This window comes from Ranitomeya variabilis, chromosome 5 (genome assembly GCF_051348905.1).
Source record: "Ranitomeya variabilis isolate aRanVar5 chromosome 5, aRanVar5.hap1, whole genome shotgun sequence".
NCBI classification, from domain to species: Eukaryota; Metazoa; Chordata; class Amphibia; order Anura; family Dendrobatidae; genus Ranitomeya; species Ranitomeya variabilis.
Window position 1 is genome coordinate 266,081,983 of NC_135236.1, and position 23,444 is coordinate 266,105,426.

Below are 23,444 nucleotides of genomic sequence, written 5' to 3' on the forward strand. Positions count from 1 at the left end.
AAGAACATCTCTGCTACCTGGACGTTTGTCTCTGGATATCGGGCAGAAGATGGATCCTTTGAGTTCCCTCAGCTTCTTTGTGGCCGGCTGGTGAAGATACCAAAACGGAAGTTAAAACAAAAGAAAGTCAAAACCGCACCCTTTCATATATAAATTGAAGGTCTCAGCGGACACAAGGGCGCACGTCCAAAACCAGGGAGCCCATCCCGGCCAGTATCAAGACCACAAAGTACAAAAAGACAGCGCCACAATGGATGGTGAAAAAATAGGAGCTTACATTTATTCTGCCTCCTGTAGCGACGTTTCGGTCAACAGAGCTTGATAAAGGTCTGTTGACCGAAACGTCGCTACAGGAGGCAGAATAAATGTAAGCTCCTATTTTTTCACCATCCATTGTGGCGCTGTCTTTTTGTTCTTTGTTACCAAAACAGAAGTTGTCTTGTCTCTGATGTCTCCTGATCTGGAAGAGGAGGTCCAGTTTTCTAGGGATTATGGACAGAAGTTGAACCCTATAAGAGGGTTTCCAGTTTCCAAGTGTCCGGTTGATGCAGACAGAACTGCCACTAGACATTTTGGGGCCCCATACTGGCAAAATTTTCGGGGCCCCCTTGAGACTCCGCCCAGGATCCACCCCAGCCCCGCCTCCATCCCTCGAACTGTCCACAGAACCCCCGCTCTCTCTTGGAAAAACTCCACTTCTCACCTATCACACATTAACAGTTCCCATCACCAGATCACACATATAGCCGGCAGCTTTTGATTTGGCCAAAAGATTTTTTAAGCCGCCACCATAACACGGTAGACACTTTTGGCCAGGCCCTACTCTGCTGTAACCTATTAAATATTTGTTAAAATATGCAATACAATTTAGGTATATATTTATTTTTCAATTTTTAAAATGACCAATAATATCACATACAACGAACAAATACAACACCATGACCAGACCACATATTACCACCACAGTGATCGAATAATATCAAATACAGGGAACAAATACCACCGCACCATGACCAGACCACATATTACCACCACAAAGTGACCAAATAGCACATGCAAGGGACAAATACCACAACACCATGTCCAGACCACATATTACCACCACATAGTGACTGAATACTACAATACTGATCAGTATTAAAAAAAAACACAATACCATCACGATAAGTGCCAGTATACACAGGAGATCTGTACTTAGTATGCAGTGTCTGTGTACAGGTAATACAGTGATCACCAGTGACATTATACACAGGAGCTCTGTATATAGTATTCAGTGTATAGTGTCAGTGTACAGGTAACACACTGACTCACCAATGACGTCTCTAGGTGAAGTCCTTCATCTTTGTTTTTCATCTTTCATCCAGCACACACCACCATCACTTCTTCCAGCCAGGGCTCGTCTCTGCAGGAAATAACACAGTTATCTCGAGCTCCGTTTGCAGAACACATTACTTAATTTTTCCCAACTTCTACATTACACCACATGAAGAAAAAAAGGCGACATAGTGTCACTCTACACAGCAACAGGACCACCCCCCCATTTAAAACAGTATCCTCAAAAAATAAAATAAATACATGACTGCAGTAATATCCCTTAATTAGCCCCTATGGTAATAATATTCCCCATCCTGGCCCTGTGTGTCTCATTCCTGGCTTCAGCCATATGTTCTCCCATCCTGCCCTCATGAGTATCCATTCTGCACCATATGATCTCCCCATCCTGCCCCATATGATCTCCCCATCCTGCCCCATCTGTCTCCATCATATCCATCCTGCCCCATGATCCAATCATGCCCCCATGTCTTTCATTCTGCCCCATGTCTCCAATCATGCCCTGTATCTCCATTCTTGCCCCACCTGTCTCCAGTCCTGCCCCCAGTGCTCCAGCATTCTGCCCCCAGTGTCTCCAGTCCTACCCCCAGTATGTCCAGCATTCTGACCCCAGTGCTCCAGCATTCTGCCCCAGTGTGTCCAGCATTCTTCCCCCATTGCTCCAGTATTCTGCCCCAGTGTGTCCAGCATTCTGTCCCCAGTGCTCCAGCATTCTACCCCCAGTGTGTCCAGCATTCTGCCCCCAGTGTGTCCAGCATTCTGCCCCAGTGTGTCTAGCATTCTGCCCCCAGTGCTCCTGCATTCTGCCCCAGTGTGTCCAGCATTCTGCCCCTAGTGCTCCAGCATTCTGCCCCAGTGTGCCCAGCATTCTGCCCCCAGTGTGTCCAGCATTCTGCCCCCAGTGTGACCAGCATTCTGCCCCAGTGTGTCCAGCATTCTGCCCCTAGTGCTCCAGCATTCTGCCCCAGTGTGTCCAGCATTCTGCCCCCAATGTGTCCAGCATTCTGCCCCCAGTGCTCCAGCATTCTGCCCCCAGTGTGTCCAGCATTCTGCCCCAGTGCTCCAGCATTCTGCCCCAGTGTGTCCAGCATTCTGCACCAGTGTGTCCAGCATTCTGCCCCCAGTGTCTCCAGCATACTGCCCCCAGTGTGTCCAGCATTCTGCCCCTAGTGCTCCAGCATTCTGCCCTCAGTGTGTCCAACATTCTGCCACAGTGTGACCAGTATTCTGCCCCAGTGCTCCAGCATTCTGCCCCAGTGTGTCCAGCATACTGCCCCAGTGTGTCCAGCATTCTGCCCTCAGTGTGTCCAGCATTCTGCCCCAGTGTGTCCAGAATTCTGCCCCAGTGTGTCCAGCATTCTGTCCCAGTGTGTCCCGCATTCTGCCTCCAGTGTGTCCAGCATTCTGCCCCAGTGTGTCCAGCATTCTGCCCCCAGTGTGTCCAGCATCCTGCCCCCAGTGCTCCAGCATTCTGCCCCAGTGTGTCCAGCATTCTACCCCCAGTGTGTCCAGCATTCTGCCCCCAGTGTGTCCAGCATTCTGCCCCCAGTGCTCCAGCATTCTGCCCTCAGTGTGTCCAGCATTCTGCCCCAGTGTCTCCAGCATTCTGCCCCCAGTGTGTCCAGCATTCTGCCCCCAGTGCTTCAGCGTTCTGCCCTCAGTGTGTTCATCATTCTGCCCCCAGTGTGTCCAGCATTCTGCCCCCCGTGTCCACCAATCTGCCCCAGGGTGTCCAGCATTCTGCCCCCAGTGTGTCCAGCATTCTGCCCCCAGTGTGTCCAGGATTCTGCCCCCAGTGCTCCAGCATTCTGCCCTCAGTGTGTCCAGCATTCTGCCCCAGTGTGTCCAGCATTCTGCCCCCAGTGTGTCCAGCATTCTGCCCCCAGTGTGTCCAGCATTCTGCCCCAGTGAATCCAGCATTCTGCTCCAGTGTGTCAAGCATTCTGCCCCCAGTGTTCCAGCATTCTGCCCCCAGTGTGTCCAGCAATCTGCCCCAGTGTCCAGCATTCTGCCCCCAGTGTGTCCAGCATTCTGCCCCCAGTGTGTCCACCAATCTGCCCCAGGGTGTCCAGCATTCTGCCCCCAGTGTGTCCTGCATTCTGCCCCCAGTGTGTCCAGCATTCTGCCCCCAGTGCTCCAGCATTCTGCCCTCAGTGTGTCCAGCATTCTGCCCCAGTGTGTCCAGCATTCTGCCCTCAGTGTGTCCAGCATTCTGCCCTAGTGTGTCCAGCATTCTGCCACCAGTGTGTCCAGCAATCTGCCCCAGTGTGTCCAGCATTCTGCCCCCAGTGTGTCCAGCATTCTGCCCCCAGTGCTCCAGCATTCTGCCCCCAGTGGGTCCAGCAATCTGCCCCAGTGTGTCCAGCATTCTGCCCCGTGTGTCCAGCATTCTGCCCCCAGTGTGTCCAGCATTCTACCCCAGTGAATCCAGCATTCTGCCTCAGTGTGTCCAGCAATCTGCCCCATGTCAGCATTCTGCCCCCAGTGAGTCCAGCATTCTGCCCCCAGTGTGTCCAGCATTCTGCCCCAGTGTATCCAGCATTCTGCCCCAGTGTGTCCAGCATTCTGCAACAGTGTGTCCACATTCTGGCCCCAGTGTGTCCAGCATTCTGACCAGCATTCTGCCCCCAGTTCTCCAGCATTCTGCCCCCAGTGCTTCAGCATTCTGCCCTCAGTGTGTTCATCATTCTGCCCCCAGTGTGTCCAGCATTCTGCCCCCCGTGTCCACCAATCTGCCCCAGGGTGTCCAGCATTCTGCCCCCAGTGTGTCCAGCATTCTGCCCCCAGTGTGTCCAGGATTCTGCCCCCAGTGCTCCAGCATTCTGCCCTCAGTGTGTCCAGCATTCTGCCCCAGTGTGTCCAGCATTCTGCCCCCAGTGTGTCCAGCATTCTGCCCCCAGTGTGTCCAGCATTCTGCCCCAGTGAATCCAGCATTCTGCCCCAGTGTGTCAAGCATTCTGCCCCCAGTGTTCCAGCATTCTGCCCCCAGTGTGTCCAGCAATCTGCCCCAGTGTCCAGCATTCTGCCCCCAGTGTGTCCAGCATTCTGCCCCCAGTGTGTCCAGCATTCTGCCCCCAGTGTGTCCACCAATCTGCCCCAGGGTGTCCAGCATTCTGCCCCCAGTGTGTCCAGCATTCTGCCCCCAGTGTGTCCAGCAATCTGCCCCAGTGTCCAGCATTCTGCCCCCAGTGTGTCCAGCATTCTGCCCCCAGTGTGTCCAGCATTCTGCCCCCAGTGTGTCCACCAATCTGCCCCAGGGTGTCCAGCATTCTGCCCCCAGTGTGTCCAGCATTCTGCCCCCAGTGTGTCCAGCATTCTGCCCCCAGTGCTCCAGCATTCTGCCCTCAGTGTGTCCAGCATTCTGCCCCAGTGTGTCCAGCATTCTGCCCTCAGTGTGTCCAGCATTCTGCCCTAGTGTGTCCAGCATTCTGCCACCAGTGTGTCCAGCAATCTGCCCCAGTGTGTCCAGCATTCTGCCCCCAGTGTGTCCAGCATTCTGCCCCCAGTGCTCCAGCATTCTGCCCCCAGTGGGTCCAGCAATCTGCCCCAGTGTGTCCAGCATTCTGCCCCGTGTGTCCAGCATTCTGCCCCCAGTGTGTCCAGCATTCTACCCCAGTGAATCCAGCATTCTGCCTCAGTGTGTCCAGCAATCTGCCCCATGTCCAGCATTCTGCCCCCAGTGAGTCCAGCATTCTGCCCCCAGTGTGTCCAGCATTCTGCCCTAGTGTATCCAGCATTCTGCCCCAGTGTGTCCAGCATTCTGCAACAGTGTGTCCACATTCTGGCCCCAGTGTGTCCAGCATTCTGACCAGCATTCTGCCCCCAGTTCTCCAGCATTCTGCCCCCAGAGCTCCAGAATTCTGCCCCAGTGTGTCCAGCATTCTGCCCCCAGTTCTTCTTACCTGACCGCGCTCCTGCAGCGGGCGAAGCTCCCTCCCTTGTTATGATCTGGTAACCTTGGAGCCGCATGAAACTTTCTCTGGAGTCGGTGGAACCTGTACTGACCGCAAATCCTGAACTAACACCGCAACTAGAAGTAGCCGTGGGGTGTGCCTAACATGCCCTAGACACCTTGACACAGCCGGAGGACTAAATACCCCTATAGATGGAAATAGGAATGCTACCTTGCCTCAGAGCAGACCCCCAAAGGATAGGCAGCCCCCCACGAATAATGACTGTGAGTAGGAGAAGAATAGACACACGCAGGTAGAAAACAGGATTTAGCAAAAGAGGCCACTCTAGCTAAATAGGAAGGGATAGGACAGATTACTAGGCGGTCAGTATTAAAACCCTTCCAAAAATATCCACAGCAGATAATACAAAAAGTTCCACAATCTAACTAAAGACATGGAATGTATATCTGCCACTCCAGAGAATCCAGCAAGACTGAGAAAATACTGACACAATCTAAGCTGGACAAGAAAACACAAAGAATAGCACTGAATTGTGAAGCACACAACATGTATGCCACAGGGAAAAAAAACCAGACACTTATCTTTGCTGATTTGGCAGAAAGGCAGGAGGAACCAGGCAGAGGTCCTACACCTCCCAACAACAATTGACAACTGGCAAGGACTAATGAATCCTGCACGCCTAAATACCCCAGTCAGAACTGCAATCAGCAGATACACCTGACCAGGACTGCAACTCAGGGGCAACTGCATTACCACCTACAACCACCGGAGGGAGCCCAAAAGCAGAATTCACAACAGTACCCCCCCTTGAGCAGGGGTCACCGAACCCTCACCAGAGCCCCCAGGCCGATCAGGAGGAGCCAGAAGAAAAGCATGAACCAAATCAGCAGCATGGACATCAGAAGCAAAAACCCAAGAATTATCCTCCTGGCCATAACCCTTCCATTTGACAAGGTACTGAAGCCTCCGCCTCGAAAAACGAGAATCCAAAATCTTCTCAACCACATACTCCAACTCCCCATCAACCAAAACAGGGGCCGGAGGATCAACAGAGGGAACAACGGGCACCACATATTTCCGCAATAAAGATCTATGGAAGACATTATGGATAGCAAAAGAGGCCGGAAGCGCCAATCGAAAAGACACCGGATTAATAATCTCAGAAATCCTATAAGGACCAATAAACCGAGGCTTAAACTTAGGGGAAGAGACCTTCATAGGAACATGACGGGAAGACAACCAAACCAAATCCCCAACCCGAAGCCGGGAACCAAGACACCGACGACGGTTAGCAAAACGTTGAGCCTCCTCCTGAGACAACACCAAATTGTCCACCACATGAGCCCAAATCTGCTGCAACCTGTCAACCGCAGAATCCACACCAGGGCAGTCAGAAGGCTCAACCTGCCCAGAAGAAAAATGAGGATGAAAACCAAAATTACAAAAAAAAGGCGAAACCAAAGTAGCCGAACTAGCCCGATTATTAAGGGCAAACTCGGCCAATGGCAAAAAGGCCACCCAATCATCCTGATCGGCAGACACAAAGCATCTCAAATAAGTCTCCAAAGTCTGATTAGTTCGCTCGGTCTGGCCATTTGTCTGAGGATGAAATGCAGAAGAAAAAGACAAATCAATGCCCAGCCTAGCACAAAAGGCCCGCCAAAACCTAGAAACAAACTGGGAACCTCTGTCGGACACAATATTCTCCGGAATACCATGCAAACGAACCACATGCTGAAAAAACAACGGAACCAACTCTGAAGAGGAAGGCAATTTAGGCAAAGGCACCAAATGAACCATCTTAGAAAACCGGTCACAAACAACCCAGATAACCGACATCCTCTGGGAAACCGGAAGATCAGAAATAAAATCCATAGAAATATGCTTCCACGGCCTCTCAGGAACCGGCAATGGCAAAAGTAACCCACTAGCACGGGAACAACAAGGCTTGGTCCACGCACAAGTCCCACAGGACTGCACAAAAGAACGCACATCACGTGACAACGAAGGCCACCAAAAGGACCTACCAACCAAATCTCTGGTACCAAAAATACCAGGATGACCAGCCAACAGAGAACAGTGAACCTCAGAAATCACTCTACTAGTCCATCTGTCAGGAACAAACAATTTCCCCACAGGACAGCGGTCAGATCTATCAGCCTGAAATTCCTGAAGAACTCGCCGTAAATCAGGGGAAATGGCAGAAAGGACCACCCCTTCTTTCAGAATGCCGACCGGTTCAAGGGCCTCAGGAGAATCAGGCAAAAAACTCCTAGAAAGGGCATCAGCCTTAATATTCTTAGAACCCCCCGGAAGATACGAAACCACAAAATCAAAACGGGAAAAAAACAAGGACCATCGAGCCTGTCTAGGACTCAGCCGTTTGGCAGACTCGAGGTAAATCAAATTCTTATGATCGGTCAGGACCACAATACGGTGCTTAGCTCCCTCAAGCCAATGTCGCCACTCCTCAAACGCCCACTTCATAGCCAACAACTCCCGATTGCCGACATCATAATTGCGTTCAGCAGGCGAAAACTTGCGGGAGAAGAAGGCACACGGTTTCATCAAAGAACCAACAGAATCCCTCTGAGACAAAACGGCCCCTGCCCCAATCTCAGAAGCATCAATCTCAACCTGAAACGGAAGAGAAACATCTGGTTGTCGCAACACCGGTGCAGAAGTAAATCGGCGTTTAAGCTCCTGAAAGGCAGAGACAGCCGCAGAGGACCAATTCGCCACATCAGCGCCTTTTTTCGTCAAATCAGTCAAGGGTTTAACCACGCTGGAGAAGTTAGCAATGAAACGGCGATAAAAATTTGCAAAACCCAAAAATTTCTGAAGGCTCTTCACGGATGTGGGTTGAATCCAATCATGAATGGCCTGAACCTTAACCGGATCCATCTCCATAGATGAGGGAGAAAAAATAAAGCCCAAGAAAGAAACCTTCTGCACCCCAAAGAGACACTTAGACCCCTTCACAAACAAAGCATTGTCACGAAGGATCTGAAATATTATCCTGACCTGTACCACATGAGACTTCCAATCATCAGAAAAAATCAAAATATCGTCCAAATATACAATCAAGAATTTATCAATATAAGTCCGGAAGATATCATGCACGAAGGATTGAAAAACAGATGGAGCGTTAGTGAGCCCGAATGGCATCACAAGGTATTCAAAATGGCCTTCGGGCGTATTAAACACAGTTTTCCATTCATCACCCTGTTTAATACGAACAAGATTATATGCCCCCCGAAGGTCAATCTTCGTAAACCAACTAGCCCCCTTAATCCTAGCAAACAAATCGGAAAGCAAAGGTAAAGGGTATTGAAACTTGACCGTGATCTTATTCAAGAGGCGATAATCAATACAAGGTCTCAAGGAGCCATCCTTCTTAGCAACAAAAAAAAAACCTGCTCCCAACGGTGAAGAAGATGGCCGAATATGCCCTTTCTCCAAAGACTCCTTAACATAACTCCGCATGGCGGTATGTTCAGGCACAGACAGGTTGAAGAGTCGGCCCTTAGGAAACTTACTGCCTGGAATCAAGTCAATCGCACAATCACAGTCCCTGTGCGGTGGAAGGGAACTGGACTTGGGCTCATCGAATACATCCTGAAAATCAGACAAAAACTCTGGAATTTCAGAAGAGGAAGAAGAGGAGATTGACATCAAAGGAACACCATTATGAACCCCCTGACAACCCCAACTAGTCACAGACATAGATTTCCAATCCAACACAGGATTATGTACCTGCAACCACGGGAAACCCAGCACGATAACTGTTATGGTTCTCAATGGCAAGAGAACATAGCCCAGCAAACATAAGAACTAGCTCTTGGAAGGATGGAAACTAAACTGACCATGAACTAAACCTGCCGCACAACTAACAGTAGCCGGGTAGCGTAGCCTGCGTTTTATCCCTAGACGCCCAGCGCCGGCCGGAGGACTAACTAATCCTGGCAGAGGAAAATATAGTCCTGGCTCACCTCTAGAGAAATTTCCCCGAAAGGCAGACAGAGGCCCCCACAAATATTGGCGGTGATTTTAGATGAAATGACAAACGTAGTATGAAAATAGGTTTAGCAAAATTGAGGTCCGCTTACTAGATAGCAGGAAGACAGAAAGGGCACTTTCATGGTCAGCTGAAAACCCTATCAAAACATCATCCTGAAATTACTTTAAGACTCTAGTATTAACTCATAACATCAGAGTGGCAATTTCAGATCACAAGAGCTTTCCAGACACAGAAACGAAACTACAGCTGTGAACTGGAACAAAATGCAAAAACAAACAAGGACTAAAGTCCAACTTAGCTGGGAGTTGTCTAGCAGCAGGAACATGCACAGAAAGGCTTCTGATTACAATGTTGACCGGCATGGAAGTGACAGAGGAGCAAGGCTAAATAGCGACTCCCACATCCTGATGGAAACAGGTGAACAGAGAGGATGATGCACACCAGTTCAATTCCACCAGTGGCCACCGGGGGAGCCCAAAATCCAATTTCACAACAGTACCCCCCCCTCAAGGAGGGGGCACCGAACCCTCACCAGAACCACCAGGGCGATCAGGATGAGCCCTATGAAAGGCACGGACCAAATCGGAGGCATGAACATCAGAGGCAGTCACCCAAGAATTATCCTCCTGACCGTATCCCTTCCATTTGACCAGATACTGGAGTTTCCGTCTGGAAACACGGGAGTCCAAGATTTTTTCCACAACGTACTCCAACTCGCCCTCAACCAACACCGGAGCAGGAGGCTCAACGGAAGGCACAACCGGTACCTCATACCTGCGCAATAATGACCGATGAAAAACATTATGAATAGAAAAAGATGCAGGGAGGTCCAAACGGAAGGACACAGGGTTAAGAATCTCCAATATCTTGTACGGGCCGATGAACCGAGGCTTAAACTTGGGAGAAGAAACCCTCATAGGGACAAAACGAGAAGACAACCACACCAAGTCCCCAACACAAAGCCGAGGACCAACCCGACGCCGGCGGTTGGCAAAAAGCTGAGTCTTCTCCTGGGACAACTTCAAATTGTCCACTACCTGCCCCCAAATCTGATGCAACCTCTCCACCACAGCATCCACTCCAGGACAATCCGAAGATTCCACCTGACCAGAAGAAAATCGAGGATGAAACCCTGAATTACAGAAAAAGGGAGATACCAAGGTGGCAGAGCTGGCCCGATTATTGAGGGCAAACTCCGCTAAAGGCAAAAAAGCAACCCAATCATCCTGATCTGCAGACACAAAACACCTCAAATATGTCTCCAAGGTCTGATTCGTCCGCTCGGTCTGGCCATTAGTCTGAGGATGGAAAGCAGAGGAGAAAGACAAATCTATGCCCATCCTAGCACAGAATGCTCGCCAAAATCTAGACACGAATTGGGTACCTCTGTCAGAAACGATATTCTCCGGAATACCATGCAAACGGACCACATTTTGAAAAAACAGAGGAACCAACTCGGAAGAAGAAGGCAACTTAGGCAGGGGAACCAAATGGACCATCTTAGAGAAACGATCACACACCACCCAGATGACAGACATCTTCTGAGAAACAGGAAGATCCGAAATAAAATCCATCGAGATGTGCGTCCAGGGCCTCTTCGGGATAGGCAAGGGCAACAACAATCCACTAGCCCGAGAACAACAAGGCTTGGCCCGAGCACAAACGTCACAAGACTGCACGAAGCCTCGCACATCTCGAGACAGGGAAGGCCACCAGAAGGACCTTGCCACCAAATCCCTGGTACCAAAGATTCCAGGATGACCTGCCAACGCAGAAGAATGAACCTCAGAAATGACTTTACTGGTCCAATCATCAGGAACAAACAGTCTACCAGGTGGGCAACGATCAGGTCTATCCGCCTGAAAATCCTGCAAGGCCCGCCGCAGGTCTGGAGAAACGGCAGACAATATCACTCCATCCTTAAGGATACCTGTAGGTTCAGAATTACCAGGGGAGTCAGGCTCAAAACTCCTAGAAAGGGCATCCGCCTTAACATTCTTAGAACCCGGCAGGTAGGACACCACAAAATTAAACCGAGAGAAAAACAACGACCAGCGCGCCTGTCTAGGATTCAGGCGTCTGGCGGACTCAAGATAAATTAGATTTTTGTGGTCAGTCAATACCACCACCTGATGTCTAGCCCCCTCAAGCCAATGACGCCACTCCTCAAAAGCCCACTTCATGGCCAAAAGCTCCCGATTCCCAACATCATAATTCCGCTCGGCGGGCGAAAATTTACGTGAGAAAAAAGCACAAGGTCTCATCACGGAGCAATCGGAACTTCTCTGCGACAAAACCGCCCCAGCTCCGATTTCAGAAGCGTCGACCTCAACCTGAAAAGGAAGAGCAACATCAGGCTGACGCAACACAGGGGCGGAAGAAAAGCGGCGCTTAAGCTCCCGAAAGGCCTCCACAGCAGCAGGGGACCAATCAGCAACATCAGCACCCTTCCTAGTCAAATCAGTCAATGGTTTAACAACATCAGAAAAACCAGCAATAAATCGACGATAAAAGTTAGCAAAGCCCAAAAATTTCTGAAGACTCTTAAGAGAAGAGGGTTGCGTCCAATCACAAATAGCCTGAACCTTGACAGGATCCATCTCGATGGAAGAGGGGGAAAAAATATATCCCAAAAAGGAAATCTTTTGAACCCCAAAAACGCACTTAGAACCCTTCACACACAAGGAATTAGACCGCAAAACCTGAAAAACCCTCCTGACCTGCTGGACATGAGAGTCCCAGTCATCCGAAAAAATCAAAATATCATCCAGATACACAATCATAAATTTATCCAAATAATCACGGAAAATGTCATGCATAAAGGACTGAAAGACTGAAGGGGCATTTGAAAGACCAAAAGGCATCACCAAATACTCAAAGTGGCCCTCGGGCGTATTAAATGCGGTTTTCCACTCATCCCCCTGCTTAATTCGCACCAAATTATACGCCCCACGGAGATCTATCTTAGAGAACCACTTGGCCCCCTTTATGCGAGCAAACAAATCAGTCAGCAGTGGCAACGGATATTGATATTTAACCGTGATCTTATTCAAAAGCCGATAATCAATGCACGGCCTCAAAGAGCCATCTTTCTTAGCCACAAAGAAAAAACCGGCTCCTAAGGGAGATGACGAAGGACGAATATGTCCCTTTTCCAAGGACTCCTTTATATATTCTCGCATAGCAGCATGTTCAGGCACAGACAGATTAAATAAACGACCCTTAGGGTATTTACTACCCGGAATCAAATCTATGGCACAATCGCACTCCCGGTGCGGAGGTAATGAACCAAGCTTAGGTTCTTCAAAAACGTCACGATATTCAGTCAAGAATTCAGGAATCTCAGAGGGAATAGATGATGAAATGGAAACCACAGGTACGTCCCCATGCGTCCCCTTACATCCCCAGCTTAACACAGACATAGCTTTCCAGTCAAGGACTGGGTTATGAGATTGCAGCCATGGCAATCCAAGCACCAACACATCATGTAGGTTATACAGCACAAGAAAGCGAATAATCTCCTGGTGATCCGGATTAATTCGCATAGTTACTTGTGTCCAGTATTGTGGTTTATTGCTAGCCAATGGAGTGGAGTCAATCCCCTTCAGGGGTATAGGAGTTTCAAGAGGCTCCAAATCATACCCACAGCGTTTGGCAAAGGACCAATCCATAAGACTCAAAGCGGCGCCAGAGTCGACATAGGCATCCGCGGTAATAGATGATAAAGAACAAATCAGGGTCACAGATAGAATAAACTTAGACTGTAAAGTGCCAATTGAAACAGACTTATCAAGCTTCTTAGTACGCTTAGAGCATGCTGATATAACATGAGTTGAATCACCGCAATAGAAGCACAACCCATTTTTTCGTCTAAAATTCTGCCGTTCACTTCTGGACAGAATTCTATCACATTGCATATTCTCTGGCGTCTTCTCAGTAGACACTGCCAAATGGTGCACAGGTTTGCGCTCCCGCAGACGCCTATCGATCTGGATAGCCATTGTCATGGACTCATTCAGACCCGCAGGCACAGGGAACCCCACCATAACATCCTTAATGGCATCAGAGAGACCCTCTCTGAAATTCGCCGCCAGGGCGCACTCATTCCACTGAGTAAGCACAGCCCATTTACGGAATTTCTGGCAGTATATTTCAGCTTCGTCTTGCCCCTGAGATAGGGACATCAAGGCCTTTTCCGCCTGAAGTTCTAACTGAGGTTCCTCATAAAGCAACCCCAAGGCCAGAAAAAACGCATCCACATTGAGCAACGCAGGATCCCCTGGAGCCAATGCAAAAGCCCAATCCTGAGGGTCGCCCCGGAGCAAGGAAATCACAATCCTGACCTGCTGAGCAGGATCTCCAGCAGAGCGAGATTTCAGGGACAAAAACAACTTGCAGTTATTTTTGAAATTTTGAAAGCAAGATCTATTCCCCGAGAAAAATTCAGGCAAAGGAATTCTAGGTTCAGATATAGGAACATGAACAACAAAATCTTGTAAATTTTGAACTTTCGTGGTGAGATTATTCAAACCTGCAGCTAAACTCTGAATATCCATTTTAAACAGGTGAACACAGAGCCATTCCAGGATTAGAAGGAGAGAGAGAGAGAAAGGCTGCAATATAGGCAGACTTGCAAGAGATTCAATTACAAGCACACTCAGAACTGAAGGGAAAAAAAAAAAAAAAAAATATCTTCAGCAGACTTCTCTTTTCTCTCCTTTCTCTGTCAATTAATTTAACCCCTTTTGGGCCGGTCAAACTGTTATGGTTCTCAATGGCAAGAGAACATAGCCCAGCAAACATAAGAACTAGCTCTTGGAAGGATGGAAACTAAACTGACCATGAACTAAACCTGCCGCACAACTAACAGTAGCCGGGTAGCGTATCCTGCGTTTTATCCCTAGACGCCCAGCGCCGGCCGGAGGACTAACTAATCCTGGCAGAGGAAAATATAGTCCTGGCTCACCTCTAGAGAAATTTCCCCGAAAGGCAGACAGAGGCCCCCACAAATATTGGCGGTGATTTTAGATGAAATGACAAACGTAGTATGAAAATAGGTTTAGCAAAATTGAGGTCCGCTTACTAGATAGCAGGAAGACAGAAAGGGCACTTTCATGGTCAGCTGAAAACCCTATCAAAACATCATCCTGAAATTACTTTAAGACTCTAGTATTAACTCATAACATCAGAGTGGCAATTTCAGATCACAAGAGCTTTCCAGACACAGAAACGAAACTACAGCTGTGAACTGGAACAAAATGCAAAAACAAACAAGGACTAAAGTCCAACTTAGCTGGGAGTTGTCTAGCAGCAGGAACATGCACAGAAAGGCTTCTGATTACAATGTTGACCGGCATGGAAGTGACAGAGGAGCAAGGCTAAATAGCGACTCCCACATCCTGATGGAAACAGGTGAACAGAGAGGATGATGCACACCAGTTCAATTCCACCAGTGGCCACCGGGGGAGCCCAAAATCCAATTTCACAACAGATAACATCATGCAAATTATGCAACACCAGAAATCGACAATCTTCCTGATGGGCTGGCGCCATGTGCATGGTCACCTGTGTCCAAAACTGAGGCTTATTTTTAGCCAAAGATGTAGCATCAATCCCCCTTAAAGGAATAGGGTTCTGCAAAGGCTGCAAGGGAAAACCACAACGCCTGGCAAACTCAAAATCCATTAAGTTCAAGGCGGCGCCTGAATCCACAAACGCCATGACAGAAAATGATGACAATGAGCAGATCAAGGACACCGATAACAGAAATTTAGGTTGTACAGTACTGATGGTAAATGAAATAGCGATCCTCTTTGTCCGCTTAGGGCAGACTGAAATGACATGAGAAGCGTCGCCACAATAATAACACAACCTATTCTGACGTCTGAATCCTTGTCGTTCCGTTCTAGACAAAATCCTATCACACTGCATTGGCTCAGGAATTGGCTCTGAGGACGACGCCACAGCGCGCACAGTTCTACGCTCCCGCAAGCGCCGATCAATCTGAATGGCCAGAGACATAGAATCACTCAGACCGGAAGGCGTGGGAAACCCCACCATAACATCTTTAACGGATTGAGAAAGACCCTTTCTGAAAATTGCCGCCAAAGCATCATCATTCCATTTAGTCAACACAGACCATTTTCTAAATTTCTGACAAAACAATTCTGCCACCTCTTGTCCCTGAGACAGGGCCAACAAGGTTTTCTCCGCTTGATCCACAGAATTAGGTTCATCATATAATAATCCTAAAGCCTGAAAAAAGGAATCTACATTAAGCAAGGCCGGATTCCCAGATTCCAGGGGAAATGCCCAATCCTGTGGATCGCCACGCAGCAGGGAGATGACAATTTTAACCTGCTGAATGGAATCACCGGAGGATCGCGGTCTCAGAGCAAAAAACAGTCTACAATTATTTTTAAACCCCAAAAATTTGGACCTATCACAAAAAAACAAATCAGGAGTAGGAATCTTCGGCTCTAAAGCAGGAGTCTGAACAATATAATCAGAAATACCCTGTACCCTAGCAGCAAGCTGGTCTACACGAGAAGCTAATTCCTGAACATCCATGCTGGCACAAGACTCCTCAGCCACCCATAAATAAAGAGGGAAAAAAAGACAAAATAGACTGCAGAAAAAAAAATGGCTCAACACCTTTCTTCCCTTCTTCTGAGATGCATTTAACTCATTATGGGCCAGTTGTACTGTTATGATCTGGTGACCTTGGAGCCGCATGAAACTTTCTCTGGAGTCGGTGGAACCTGTACTGACCGCAAATCCTGAACTAACACCGCAACTAGAAGTAGCCGTGGGGTGTGCCTAACATGCCCTAGACACCTCGACACAGCCGGAGGACTAAATACCCCTATAGATGGAAATAGGAATGCTACCTTGCCTCAGAGCAGACCCCCAAAGGATAGGCAGCCCCCCACGAATAATGACTGTGAGTAGGAGAAGAATAGACACACGCAGATAGAAAACAGGATTTAGCAAAAGAGGCCACTCTAGCTAAATAGGAAAGGATAGGACAGATTACTAGGTGGTCAGTATTAAAACCCTTCCAAAAATATCCACAGCAGATAATACAAAAAGTTCCACAATCTAACTAAAGACATGGAATGTATATCTGCCACTCCAGAGAATCCAGCAAGACTGAGAAAATACTGACACAATCTAAGCTGGACAAGAAAACACAAAGAATAGCACTGAATTGTGAAGCACACAACATGTGTGCCACAGGGAAAAAAAACCAGACACTTATCTTTGCTGATTTGGCAGAAAGGCAGGAGGAACCAGGCAGAGGTCCTACACCTCCCAACAACAATTGACAACTGGCAAGGACTAATGAATCCTGCATGCCTAAATACCCCAGTCAGAACTGCAATCAGCAGATACACCTGACCAGGACTGCAACTCAGGGGCAACTGCATTACCACCTACAACCACCGGAGGGAGCCCAAAAGCAGAATTCACAACACTCCCTCCACTTAGCTGAAGCGCGCACTTGCCTGCAACTGACACTGATGTCAGACGCCGGCAATGTGCGCGCTATGGCTGACGGTTGGGGCCCAGTGAGCAGATGAGACGGGGCCCGATGCGGGCCCCCTCTGCCCACCGGGCCCCATACGCCAGTCAGGGCAGTAATGCCCTGATGACGGCCCTCGATGCAGTTATCAAGACAGTAGCATCCAAGTCCCTGCTTCCTATTTACCTGGAGGAGGTAGTCCTGCTCATTGAAGCTAAATCCGTTGAGCACAAAGAGACTTTGCTCTCTGAGATTCCTGGTGACCCATCTGCTTTGTTTTACCCTAAAGATGTCATGATGACTTGGACTGTGAGTGGACCTTTTCTTCTTCTACAAATCATTCTGTCGGGCTTATAGAAGAGGGGCTGTAAAGGAGGGGGTACTGTAACAACCCTGCTGGCATCACTGCATGGCCTCCCATCCCCCACATGCCTGTTACATCAACTTACTCCGGGTCATGCTGTGAGTTCTGTCTGCTGCCGGCTCCATGCTGTGTGCCTCATGGCTGCCTGCTCTGTGCACGCTTCCTGGCTGTGTGCATAGGGGTTCGGCGCTGGCAAATCCAGATTCTTATTGAGACTGTGTGCACCTCCTTAAGGTGTTCCCGGCCAATTGCCTAGAGGTCTCTGATACTTAAGGAATCCTCACCCATTGGAGGATGCCTTAGCAAACTATTTCCCTCAGTTAGTATCTTGCTACTGAGCTGCCAGGTCCTGTCTCTGCCTCTGAGGGCTGCAATATCCAGGCCTAAATCCATGTCAGTTCTTGTATCAGTGTCTGTCCATGTCTGTACTCTGGCCAATGTCCGTTCTTGCTGTTCCGTGCCTGTTACCTTTCCCACTCTGCTGTGTGTACCTTTATGTTCACTCCCTCCTGCTCTGCTCAACCAGTGGCTCTGCGCCTCTCTGCTCACCACCACCTGTGGCTCTGCGCCTCTCTGCTCGCCATCACCTGTGGCTCTGCACCACTCTGCTCGCCACAACCTGTAGCTCTGCGGCTTTGCTCTGCTCTCGGCTCTGCACTCTGTGGCTTTGCTCTGCTCTCGGCTCTGCACTCTGTGGCTTTGCTCTGCTCTCAGTTCTGCACTCTGCGGCTCTGCTCTGCAGCTCTGCTCTCGCTCTGCGGCTCCGCTCTGCTCTCACTCTGCGGCTCCGCTCCTTGCGGTTCTGCCTTGCTCCGCTCCTTGCGGTTCTGCTCCGCTCTCATTCCGCACCTCGCGGGCCTTTTTCCTTCCTGTCTGAACAGGTTCCTACCTGTTCCCATACACTCTCCTGTCTGAACAGGTTCCTACCTGTTCCCATATACTCTCCTGTCTGAACAGGTTCCTACCTGTTTCCATATACCTGCCTGTATTCTGGTACCTACCTGTCCTGCCAGAGTTCCAATCCTGTCCGCCTGTCCTGCGAGTGTGCCAGCCGTGCCCACCTGTCCTGCCAGTGTGCCACCCGTCACACTATTCCCCTTGATAAAGCAAGTACTTACAGGTAGCGAAACGTGCGTCGGGGTGCGTGCTGGAGCGTCCGCATACCAGGTGAGACCAGCCTCCCATGTGTTCAATATGATAACCGTTTTTTCAGGACCACTAGCGTTTCCAGGGTTCACAAGGTTTTTGTGTCTAGGACCTTAGGGTGCACATAACGCATGGTCTATAGCTCCTTCACTACTCGTGTCCATATGGCATAGGACACACAGAGGGTGATAGACATAGTATTTTATTCATAGTTACACATGGAGATTTTGGCTTGGTAGCACCTTAGTTATGGTCCACATTAAGAACATGTACAGCTAATGGTTTATGTGGTACGCTCCTCTATTAATCCTGGTGTCTTTCTTTACACTCTTGTGTTTTGTACACGGGTATTTACAGATAACGTGTTCATGTGTTTTTGTATCATGTCTATTTTATTGGTCTTTTTTGTATAAGTGTTTTTTGTAACTAATAAATTTATCGCTTTTATATATTTGAGAAAGCTTCCTTTGTTCTCTTCTATTAACAGTGTGCCACCCGTGCCTGCCTGTCAAGTCCTACCCGTCGACACTCGCCCACATCCGAGTGTTCCATTCCCCAGTGTGATCAGCAGCCACAGCCAGACACCACCCTGGAGTGGTGCCTGGTAGCTACCTGCTGCAAAAGCCTGACCTCAACATCAGAGGCTCCAGTGAACACCAAGGTAGCTACTTAGTCATGCCCCTTCCAGGGTAGTCTGGTCAGTGGTCCAGTGGGGCCACACCAATCATGCTCATGCCAACCTTCCAAGGTGTAAGCGTTACAAACACCTTGGACCACTGAGCAACAGTCCAGTTCTTTTTCTCCTTGGCCCAGGTAAGACGCTTCGGTTTTGTCTGTTGGTCATGAGTGGCTTCTCACAAGGAATGCAACACATGTAGCCCATGTCCTGGATACATCTGTGTGTGGTGGCTCTTTAAACATTGACTCCAGCAGCAGTCCACTCCTTGTAAATCCCTCCAAATTTTTTAATGGCCTTTTCTTAATCCCTTTCTCCCATCGGACGGAATAGTATATCCAATGGCAGAACCCCCGCTTTGATGCGGTCTCCGGCGGTGGGTCCGCATCAAAGCTTGGTCATGTCAGCCGTTTTGAACAGCTGACATGTGCCCGCAATAGGCACGGGCGGAATTGTGATCCGCCTGCACCTGTTAACTAGTTAAATGCCGTTATCAAACTCTGACAGCGGCATTTAACAAGCGCTTCCGGACGGAAATGTGCGCACCGGTGACCCCCATCACATGATCGGTGGTTATCGGTGTGTTGGTATAACAACCAAAGGTCTCCTTCTGACCTCTATGGTTGTTGATGCCAGATTGCTGTGAGCGCCACCCTATGCAAAAAGACAAAAATAATGTCTGGAGTGAGGAGGGACGCTGATCATTTCCCTGGGTCTGCAGTTTACTTCACTGCTCTGGTAATATGCATTATTTTCATCTTTTTACAGAGTGCACTATTATAGTCTTTGTATTATAGGTATTGAAAGCACTGGTGAAGCATATTGGCTTTGATACTACAGTGCCTTGCAAAAGTATTCGGCTCCCTTGAACTTTTCAACCTTTTCCCACATATCATGCTTCAAACATAAAGATACCAAATGTAAATTTTTGGTGAAGAATCAACAAGAAGTGGAACACAATTATGAAGTTGAACGAAATTTATTGGTTATTTTAAATTTTTGTGGAAATTCAAAAACTGAAAAGTGGGGCGTGTAATATTATTCGGCCCCATTAACTTAATACTTTGTTGCGCCACCTTTTGCTGTGATTATAGCTGCAAGTCGCTTGGGGTATGTCTTTATCAGTTTTGTACATCGAGAGACTGAAATTATTGCCCATTCTTCCTTGGCAAACAGCTCAAGCTCAGTGAGGTTTGATGGAGATCGTTTGTGAACAGCAGTTTTCAGCTCTTTCCACAGATTCTCGATTGGATTGAGGTCTGGACTTTGACTTGGCTATTCTAACACCTGGATACGTTTATTTGTGAACCACTCCATTGTAGATTTTGCTTTATGTTTGGGATCATTGTCTTATTGGAAGACAAATCTCCGTCCCAGTCTCAAGTCTTTTGCAGACTCCAACAGGTTTTCTTCAAGAATGGTTCTGTATTTGGCTCCATCCATCTTCCCATCAATTTTAACCATCTTCCCTGTCCCTGCTGAAGAAAAAGCAGGCCCAAACCATGATGCTGCCACCACGTTTGACAGTGGGGATGGTGTGTTCAGGGTTCGGTTTTAGCTTCATCTGACCAGAGCACCTTCTTCCACATGTTTGGTGTGTCTCCCAGGTGGCTTGTTGCAAATTTTAAATTACACTTTTTATGGATATCTTTGAGAAATGGCTTCCTTCTTGCCACTGTTCCATAAAGGCCAGATTTGTGCAGTGTACGACTGATTATTGTCCTATGGACAGACTGTCCCCCCTCAGCTGTAGAACTCTGCAGTAGGGTTGAGCGAAACAGATCGGTCATTTTCAGAAATCGCCGACTTTTAGGCAAAGTCAGGTTTCATGAAACCCGAACCGATCCTAGTGTGGGATCGGCCATGCAGTACACGATCAGAGCGCCAAAGTCGCGTTTCGTATGATGCTGTTACTGCCGTTTTTCATCCAATGAAGGAGGATTCAGAGTGTGGGCAGCGTGATGACATAAGTCTCTGTCCCCACCATCTTAGACAAGGGCATGGCAGTGATTGGCTTGCTGTCTGCGGCGTCACAGGGGCTATAAAGGGGTGTACACGCCGACCGCCATCTTACTTCTGCCGATCTGAGCATAGGGAGAGTTTGCTGCAGTTAGTCAGAAGCAGGGACAGAGTTAGAGAGGAAATATAAACCCCCAAACCGCTTGTGCTGGAGCGATTTTCACTGTCCCACACCACCTTTTTGTGCAGGGACAGTGGAGGTCGTATTTTAGTGCAGCAGCTGCATAGCCAAACCAACTGCTTTTTTCAAAGCAAAAATCCTGTTGCTCCTTTCTGCACAGTTACCTGTCTTGTTTATTTGTCCACACTTTTTTGTTCTGAAGTCCTTTTTATTGCTGCCATACTTGTCCTGAGATCATTGTAGGGACTAGGGAGCGTGTTATTGCAGTAATTTTTTTTTTTTATAATAATTACAGCCACTTTCTGCCACGTTCATAGTGTTGTGTTATACCACTGTGCCAGAGTTGTGGTTCAGTTTCTCCCCCCAAAATGAGATAGTAATTCTCACACAGTTTATATTCTGCTGTACTGCTAGTGTGTCATATATCAGGCAGCCACTTTCTGCCACGTTCATAGTGTTGTGTTATACCACTGGGCCAGAGTTGTAGTTCAGTGTCTCCCCCCAAAAGTGAGATAGTATTTCTCACGCAGTTTATATTCTGCAGTACTGCTAGTGTGTCGTATATCAGGCAGCCACTTTCTGCCACGTTCATAGTGTTGTGTTATACCACTGGGCCAGAGTTGTGGTTCAGTGTCTCCCCCCAAAAGTGAGATAGTAATTCTCACACAGTTTATATTCTGCTGTACTGCTAGTGTGTCGTATATCAGGCAGCCACTTTCTGCCACGTTCATAGTGTTGTGTTATACCACAGGGCCAGAGTTAGGGTTCAGTGTCTCCCCCCAAAAAATGGAGATTCAAATTCTCACACAGTGTATATTCAGCTGTACTGCTAGTGCGTCGTATATCAGGCAGCCACTTTCTGCCAAGTTCATAGTGTTGTGTTATACCACAGGGCCAGAGTTAGGGTTCAGTGTCTCCCCCCAAAAAATTGAGATTCAAATTCTCACACAGTGTATATTCAGCTGTACTGCTAGTGCGTCGTATATCAGGCAGCCACTTTCTGGCACGTTCATAGTGTTGTGTTATACCACAGGGCCTGAGTTAGGGTTCAGTGTCTCCCCCCAAAAAATGGATATTCAAATTCTCACACAGTGTATATTCAGCTGTACTGCTAGTGCGTCGTATATCAGGCAGCCACTTTCTGCCACGTTCATAGTGTTGTGTTATACCACAGGGCCAGAGTTAGGGTTCAGTGTCTCCCCCCAAAAAATGGAGATTCAAATTCTCACACAGTGTATATTCAGCTGTACTGCTAGTGCGTCGTATATCAGGCAGCCACTTTCTGGCACGTTCATAGTGTTGTGTTATACCACAGGGCCTGAGTTAGGGTTCAGTGTCTCCCCCAAAAAAATGGAGATTCAAATTCTCACACAGTGTATATTCAGCTGTACTGCTAGTGCGTCGTATATCAGGTAGCCACTTTCTGCCACGTTCATAGTGTTGTGTTATACCACAGGGCCTGAGTTAGGGTTCAGTGTCTCCCCCAAAAAAATGGAGATTCAAAATTCTCACACAGTGTATATTCAGCTGTACTGCTAGTGCGTCGTATATCAGGCAGCCACTTTCTGCCACGTTCATAGTGTTGTGTTATACCACAGGGCCAGAGTTAGGGTTCAGTGTCTCCCCCCAAAAGCAAGTCATCTTTCAGGCAAGCTACGTGTCAGCAGGGGAAGGTTGGGCAAAAGAATGTGAAATCCATGATTGGTTAATTTAAATGAAGGTTAGCTAATCAACATTTTTGGTAGCCAGACGTGTCCTTTTTTCGATCAGTATTGAACCAGCAGCACTGAACACTCTTTCTGAAAGCACACTGACAGCAGGGCAATCGAGGTCCTGTAATCCATATTCTGGCAATTCAGGCCAGGTGTCTAGTTGAGATGCCCAGTAATCAAAGGGGAATGACCTGTGAGGGAGAACATCGATAAGGGTGGAAAAGTAGTTTGTAACCATACTGGACAAATGCTGTCTCCTGTCACTTTGAAACGACGCAGCTGTCCCTGTCGTGTCAGCGGTCATTGCAAAATCATTCCACAACCTTGCCATAAAACCACTCTGTCCAACGCCACTTCGGATTTCTGCACCTCTAGCACCTCTGCCATGTTGCCCCCCTGCAGCTCGTGTGAGAACCATCACCGCCGCTGTGTGCTGGGAATGCCTGAACCAAACGGTCTACAAGAGTTGCTTGTTTGGTAGCCAATATTTGACCTAGGTTCTCATGTGACATGATATTTTGCAGTTTTCCTTCATATCTTGTATCCAGGAGGCAGGCCAACCAGTTGTCGTCATCGGTCATCATTTTAACAATGCGGGGGTCCCTTTTTAGGAT